This window comes from Tupaia chinensis, unplaced genomic scaffold, assembly GCF_000334495.1.
Source record: "Tupaia chinensis unplaced genomic scaffold, TupChi_1.0 Scaffold000597_1, whole genome shotgun sequence".
Lineage (NCBI taxonomy): Eukaryota > Metazoa > Chordata > Mammalia > Scandentia > Tupaiidae > Tupaia > Tupaia belangeri.
In genome coordinates this window covers 2,679,321-2,686,162 of record NW_006160114.1, presented here as the reverse complement: position 1 = coordinate 2,686,162, position 6,842 = coordinate 2,679,321, and the positions used below count along the sequence as shown (strand labels likewise).

The window sequence follows — 6,842 nt, the reverse complement described above, 5'->3', positions numbered from 1 at the left end:
AGTGGAGACTGGGAGTTGTAAAATGTATGGTTTGTCTTATTTTGTATTTAACATATTGAAATGTCTACTGTCAAAAGACTCAAAATACATAGCTGTATATTGATAGAAAAATAGTCAAATAGGTAGCTGTAGCTAGATAGTCCAAATATGAGAAAATGGTATTTATTAACAGTCCTGAAAGTAGGATTCCCCATGATGAAGATCCTACTACCTATGGCTTTAACTTCATAAAGGAATTTATGAAAACCAGTTATTGAAGCCAGATAGCCCCGGGGTGGCTAGAGGCTGTAGTACTAGCTTACCGGCCCCAGGCCATTGCGGGTGCTCAGGCCTGAGGTAGGGCGATGGGCGCCTCACACCAAGTCGTGATGCTGGCAGTCGCGAGACTCCAGACCCCAGTAAATGCTGACATGGGAGCACAGGTCACCCAATACTAACTCAGAGACCCCTAGGAGTTCCTGGTAGAAGCAGCCGCAGCCTTGGAAGAGGAAGAAAAAGGCAAAGTGTGGTCTGTGGGGGCGCCGACTGATTTGAACACCAACCTTTCTGGAGTGAATGAATGTACACCAAAAAACTATGAGGACTATGTGAACTTTTCTGATATTTACCACTCTAATGAATAATATTTTAGGAAACCAGAAGAGCTGAGGGCTGCCCATGTAGAAACTATGGCAAAATTAGAGAAAATATGCCAGAATAAATTAAATTTAAAGGAAGTTCAGCCAGTGGTCATCAATGAAGACTCCCCTAGTGTCTCTTCCAGATCTGTATCAGAAAAGAACTCTTATCATGTCTCCTTAGTATCACTTTCGGAGCCTGACTTAAGCCAGTTTTCCTCCTCAGAAAAAGAGTTGCCTGACTTAGAAAACAGATATCCCAGAAAAAAAACAGAATTATGACCTATACTAGGGAGTTGATTAACAACTTGTGGACAAACTTTTGTGTGGAAGATTATATTCAGTGTGACAATACTGTCTTCCAAGCAGTTGAAAAAACAAAGAAGAAACTGAAAGAATGGGTGCCAATGATTACATTACCTGAACCTTTTCAAGAGACAAGAGATCATGAAATCTAAATCAGATATTGAAATGGTACAGAAACTGCTGAAGAAAAAAGATTATTTAGAGTGTAAGAAGAAATTTCAAGCTAATCTTACTCCCTCTTTATCATGACATGGTCAAGGAAAAGGAAGAACGGAGGAAGAATATGAAGGTCAAAAACAAAGAACCTCTTTTGGTCTTATAAAAACCATTTAAATGTATTGCAAGGGAGGAAGAGAAGTGAGCAGCCCAGGAAAAGCAGCTGAGAGACTTTTTGAAGTCTAAAAAGAAAGCAAATCAATTTAAAGCCAGACCCATACTTCAATCTACTTACAGTTCAACTATCAATAACAAGTTAAAAGAGGAAGAGCTCTGTGGCAACATTAGGACACATTAGCCTAAGAACTTTCACAGAATCTCTTCTCTCTATCTCCTAGGCCAACTTTCAGGTGTTTGAGGAATCCCAAGTACCCTGAACAGGCTGAAAAGTTGAAGTGTAAATGAAGGACCAGAGTGACTCCATTTTTTTATGGGGCAACTCCATTTTGTTAAACTCACGTTGCTGAGAATCAGTGCCATTTCAAGGAGGTGAGCTGATCACACAGGAGGTCAGAAAACCATCACCCCACCGGGGCTGGTCAATGATAAAAAACAAAGGAAATACCAGAGACCTGAAGTAACTTTCTTGCCTAACTTAAAACAGTCTGACAAACAATCAGTAAAAGACAACTATGCTTCTTGAAATCTACAGCCAACGTATAGCTGCCTGAGTGCATTCCACAGCACCCCTTGACCTCCCCACTAACAGACAAATAAAAACCCAGTCCAACTAACATCAGGGGCTCTCAACTCTGATCCGCTGTTTCGGTGATGGTGACGATTGAGAGTCCTGGCTCTAGCCCGAATTAAAATGACCCTTGTGTGCTTGCATTGGAATCGGCTACTTGGTGGTCTTCTGGGAATTTTGCAACCGGGGCACAACATAAACACAAGGTTAGGTGCCAAAGTTCTGATTATAAAGACCTTCCTGAGAGATTCTAGAAACACCTCTCAGAACACACATGTCCAAAACTCTTGACAGTCTGTAAACCATTTAATCTTCATGAATCTTCACATGCATCTACTGAAAGAGAGAAAATTTTGGCAGATATTAAAGCAGATGAAAATAATTTAAAAGAAACATGTTGCCTTTTTTGTCTCCAAGGCATACTAAATCACCAGTAAATAATGCAAGTACAAAGCCCAAGCCTTGTAGCTGCAACCTTCTTGTGCCCACAGTATCTTCAGAGAATGATATCAAGCCATAAGGAGATCACTTGAGGAAAAGAAAATGTTGGAAGAAGAAAGAAATCAGATCCTAACTAAACAGAAGCAAAGAACAAAAGAATTGCAGAAACTCCTGACAACCCAGGCTAAGGCTTATGGTTCCCATCAAAGTTTAGCTCAGATGACTAAGTTCAGAGTAAAATATCTGAGAAAGAGTGAAAAGGAAAGGATAAGAGAATACTGACTGAACTAGAAGAAAAAGAAGAAAAATAAAAAATGAGGCCACTTTTATTTTTAAGAGTTGCTCAGAAAAATGCAAGAATGGCAGCAGAAAAGCATTATTTTAACACCTTAAAAGCACTAGGAATATCTGATGAGTTTGTTTCAAAGAAAGGTCAAAAGGGAAATGTATTTGAGTACCTCAGCAATCAAGAGACAAAAAGTTTCACTTAAGATAAAGAAAGCTTTAATGAAGAAGAAAAAATAGAAGAAGGAGAGAATGAGGAAGAAAATTATATTATTGTTACAAACAGCCAGAATTCTTGCAAGGAAAAAGATGAACCTAATGATGAAAGTAGAAAAGAGAAATCTATTGAAGACTAAAACTGAATCAGCAAGGTCTCCCCTTCTGTCTCTTTGCTATTGTTTGCAGCATTGTGGGTGTCAGCAGTTGCATTTATGACATTAAGAACATCTACTGGGACCCTCCAATGTGTGCAGGGCTGCTGAGTAAAGTCATCTGCAGCCTGAACAGGTTGATTCCAGCTCATTGGTCTTTTGGTCAGAATAAGGCTTTGCCTACTCAGCTTTCTCATCGTGGCATATAGTCCATTCGGAACTGTGATCTTCATTGTATATAAAGTGAAAATCACAGCTGTCACAAATTCATTAATTATAAAAATATATATAGCTTCATGATTTCGGGTGGGAAAAATGCCTTTGTATTGAGAGCAGAGAGAAATATTGGCAATGGTGACTGAATTTAAAAAAATTACTGGAAAGAAAATGAATCAATAAACATTTTAAATAAAAAAATAGTGATTCTCACCATATGTGAGAACAAAAGATTATAGTAGATTTGAAAAATACCTTTTTATGTGAAACAAGAACAGGAACACTCAGTAACGAGGTCATGGGTTGGTCAGACTTGGATTATTCTAGTTAGTGTCTTAGTAATACTGAGTGGAAGTCTCCATTATTCCAACTGCCCGAGTTGCATATCCAAATCCCAGTTTCACTCTAGAATCCAGATCTTGGCTCTCCTTTGTTCTCTTTCTATCATCTTTTTGCATCAATATCATCTAGGGAACTTTCTCAGTAGAGTCCTGGAATCCTAATGTCAGTTATTACGTTCCTCACAAGTGATTGAACAAGGTTGAAAATCACTTTTGTAAATCACTGTCTATTCCAACTCTCCCTGGGGTTCCCAGTTCAATATGCCATCAATATCCCTGATTTTAAAATCCTAAAATTTAATAACTATATATCTATAAAATGTTCTTTTTCTCCTTACACTTGTTGTTGAAATGTACCTTTCCTGTATTATTTCCTGGAACAAAATACTCATATTTATGAAATTGCTGCAATTCTTGGTGCACTTTTTGTAAAGCCCCATACCAAAATGGCTAATACTTACATACAGTGTCATACCTACCAGGCACTGTCTACAAACATTTTCTGCATTAAGTCCTCACAACATCTGGAAGTTAAGAAGTGTTATTTTTATCCCCATTTCAAATGAGGAACTTGGGCCAAAGAGAAGTTAACACATTTATCCAAGGTCACACAGTAAAGCCATATTTGAATCTAAACTTTCCCACTCTTATCTTCTGCTATTTTCTCTCTCCAGCTCTGTTTAGTGTGTCTTTCTTCAAACTTTTTCAATGCACAAGATACAGCAAAATAAATGACTTCTAGAGGATAACTATTAATGAAGATAATTTAAAAGGTTTCTATTTTCTTAACTTGCAAACAAATCATGATGTGGGTTGTTTTTCTCCTGCTCACAGTAGGCAAATTAGTGAAGATTAGAACTATGCAAGAAAGAATCTAATCATGAATCATCTGAGGCTTTTGGCAGAGATTGAAAACCCCTAGCAACTTCTAACAGTCCTACAGTGTGGCCAGAGAGGGCTCTGGTAGTGAAAGTTTGCACAACAATTTCATGAGAGTTTTCAATCATTGCCTTTTTTTTTTAGTGTCAAATTATACTATTCATGTTATTACAATCTCTCCTTCCTGTGTGTAGAAAGAAAACTGAGGTGTAAATCATGCTGGGTAAAATTTCTTCACAATCTAAATGATGTATAGCGATTTAATGTATGAATAATAATAATAAAATGAATGAGCAAAACCCAAATATACATAAAAACTTTCATTTATCTCCTCTCTCTGTAAATATGTATTCAGCATTAACTGCATGCTGGGCATTATGTTTGGATATTTCTAGGAATACAAATATTACATCGGAGATAACTTTGATCAGTGATGCTCTGAAATCCTAATGATTTGAAACAATTCAAAATCCTCAAGAGCTAAATCTCACCATCTTGCACAGATGTAAGAGGTTTATCACTGACTCCTGGAAACCCTTTGAGCTGCTTGGTTTTATGGACAGTAAGACAGACTAGAACAGCTTTTCAAGCATGGACTAAGTAAGGTAGACAACAAAAATATTGTTGGAATTGAAATTGGATAAAATGAAAATTCATCAAACTCTTTTAAGCAGAACAAAGCTATTTCCATTAACTTTTAAATTAATTTGGTGCCCAGAGATACTATTCTTCTTCTGTACTCTTCATTAGAAGTGAGAAACTCTACTAGTAATTAGTGATAATTACTTATACTAAGCTATTTGAGAGCAATTACATTTATTAAATTATCTATACTCCCCAAAATACAGCCATGAAAAACACTGCTGCTTTATATTATTCATCAGATCCTATTACCCAAGTTGGAGGCTTGATAGCTGAAAAGAAAAAGAAAGACAAAAAAACTATCATCTTAAGGTTCAACTTTGCTCAATTTAAAATTTTTAAGTCTATAGCTAATATCTCCCCAAAGTTTTTCTTTCATTTATTTATTTGTTAAATATTTGTTCTATAAGATAGTGGAGCTCTTAATGTATTTTCATGTATTTTTCTTTTCCTTCTTTTACTTTAGTACTACTTGCATTTATAAAACAATTTCATATAAATATAATTAAAGCCTTTTTAATAAATGAGTAGCTGTTCTGTTTCTTAATCCCTTTTTAATTAAAGATGAAAACTACAGTATGAATTATAACACCATAAAATGAGAAGCAACCTTTTAGTAACTTAGTGTATGCAGAACAATGAGCAAATGTTTTATACTTTTTTGAAGTGACCCCAGAAACCCACTTAAATCAACATGGAACATACTTCCCTGAATTTATGATTAATATTTCACTTAAATCTGGAGACAGAGATACTAGTGATTAATAAAACAGACAGCAAAGTCATATCTTTTTAAAGTTCTGGCATCTTAGCATTTTCAAATGCTGAGAATCATCTGAGGATTAATGATGAAGAAGATTCGTGAGGCAGTTTTAGCTTGCACATTTTGCTGCAGAGAGTTAAAAAGAGGAACTAATTTCAAAAATGGAAGAAAAGAGTCGGATACAGAGAGATCATAAATTCACTGAGACCCATGTACTTAGTTTGCAAAATGGCCCAACATCTGGGGTTTTCTTGCCACTGGCCTGGATTTATTTGTTTATTGGGGTTTCACAGTTGGAGCATAAATTATGTCACAATCACTTAAACAACACACATTACACATTTTCTATTTATTCATCAAACTTTAAATATCTCTACAAGCCCATGAGGGCTGTCACCACCCCAGCAAACCCAGAGTCATTTTGCAGTAGGGCACTCAACATTTCACCCAGAGTATTATCCTCCTCTTATAAACTCAGTGACCACAGAAACCACCAAAAAATGTCTTTAGATGGGCTTCTGTTACAACCTTGGATCAAGAATTCACTCATACTGAAGAAAGTTTAATATACATGTTAAGTATAGGATCATAGTGATAAATCTCTGCTAAGTGATATATTTTTATCTGGGGAGGCTTTTAAAGATATAATGCTGAATAAGATACTTGTATCTGGGGTAGGCTTTTAAAGATATAATGGTATAAATGGGGAAAATCTTTTGGGCTCTTCCAACTACGCTACGACCCTACCAGCTTGGTCCAGTCACGTGATACTCATGACTGGATTTGGGCACTGTTTCTTTCCTGCCTCCAGTTTCTCATTTATGTGGCCATCCTACAGCCTGCTGTCCAGCAAATATTTCTAAAATGCTATTTATTAAATTTCTTTCCGGGTCCAGCAGATGGTGTTGCAGTTTTGTTGCTAGATTTCCCCATGGCCAAGCAAGGTTCGAGTACCAGACCTGGTGGCTTAAAAATGATGCTGGGCCATATGTGTGTGTGTGTGTGTGTGTGTGTGTGTGTGTGTGCCCAAGATCCCAAGAGGAGAATGAAGAAGAAGGGACTGCAGCATGGACGTCC

At 36.8% G+C, this 6,842-nt stretch overlaps 1 pseudogene; it reads left to right on the top strand.

Annotated features, from left to right (window-relative positions):
- Positions 1-344: 344 nt before the first annotated feature.
- On the top strand, positions 345-2,909 carry LOC102488466 (protein FAM161A-like; annotated as a pseudogene).
- The last annotated feature ends 3,933 nt before the right edge of the window (positions 2,910-6,842 follow it).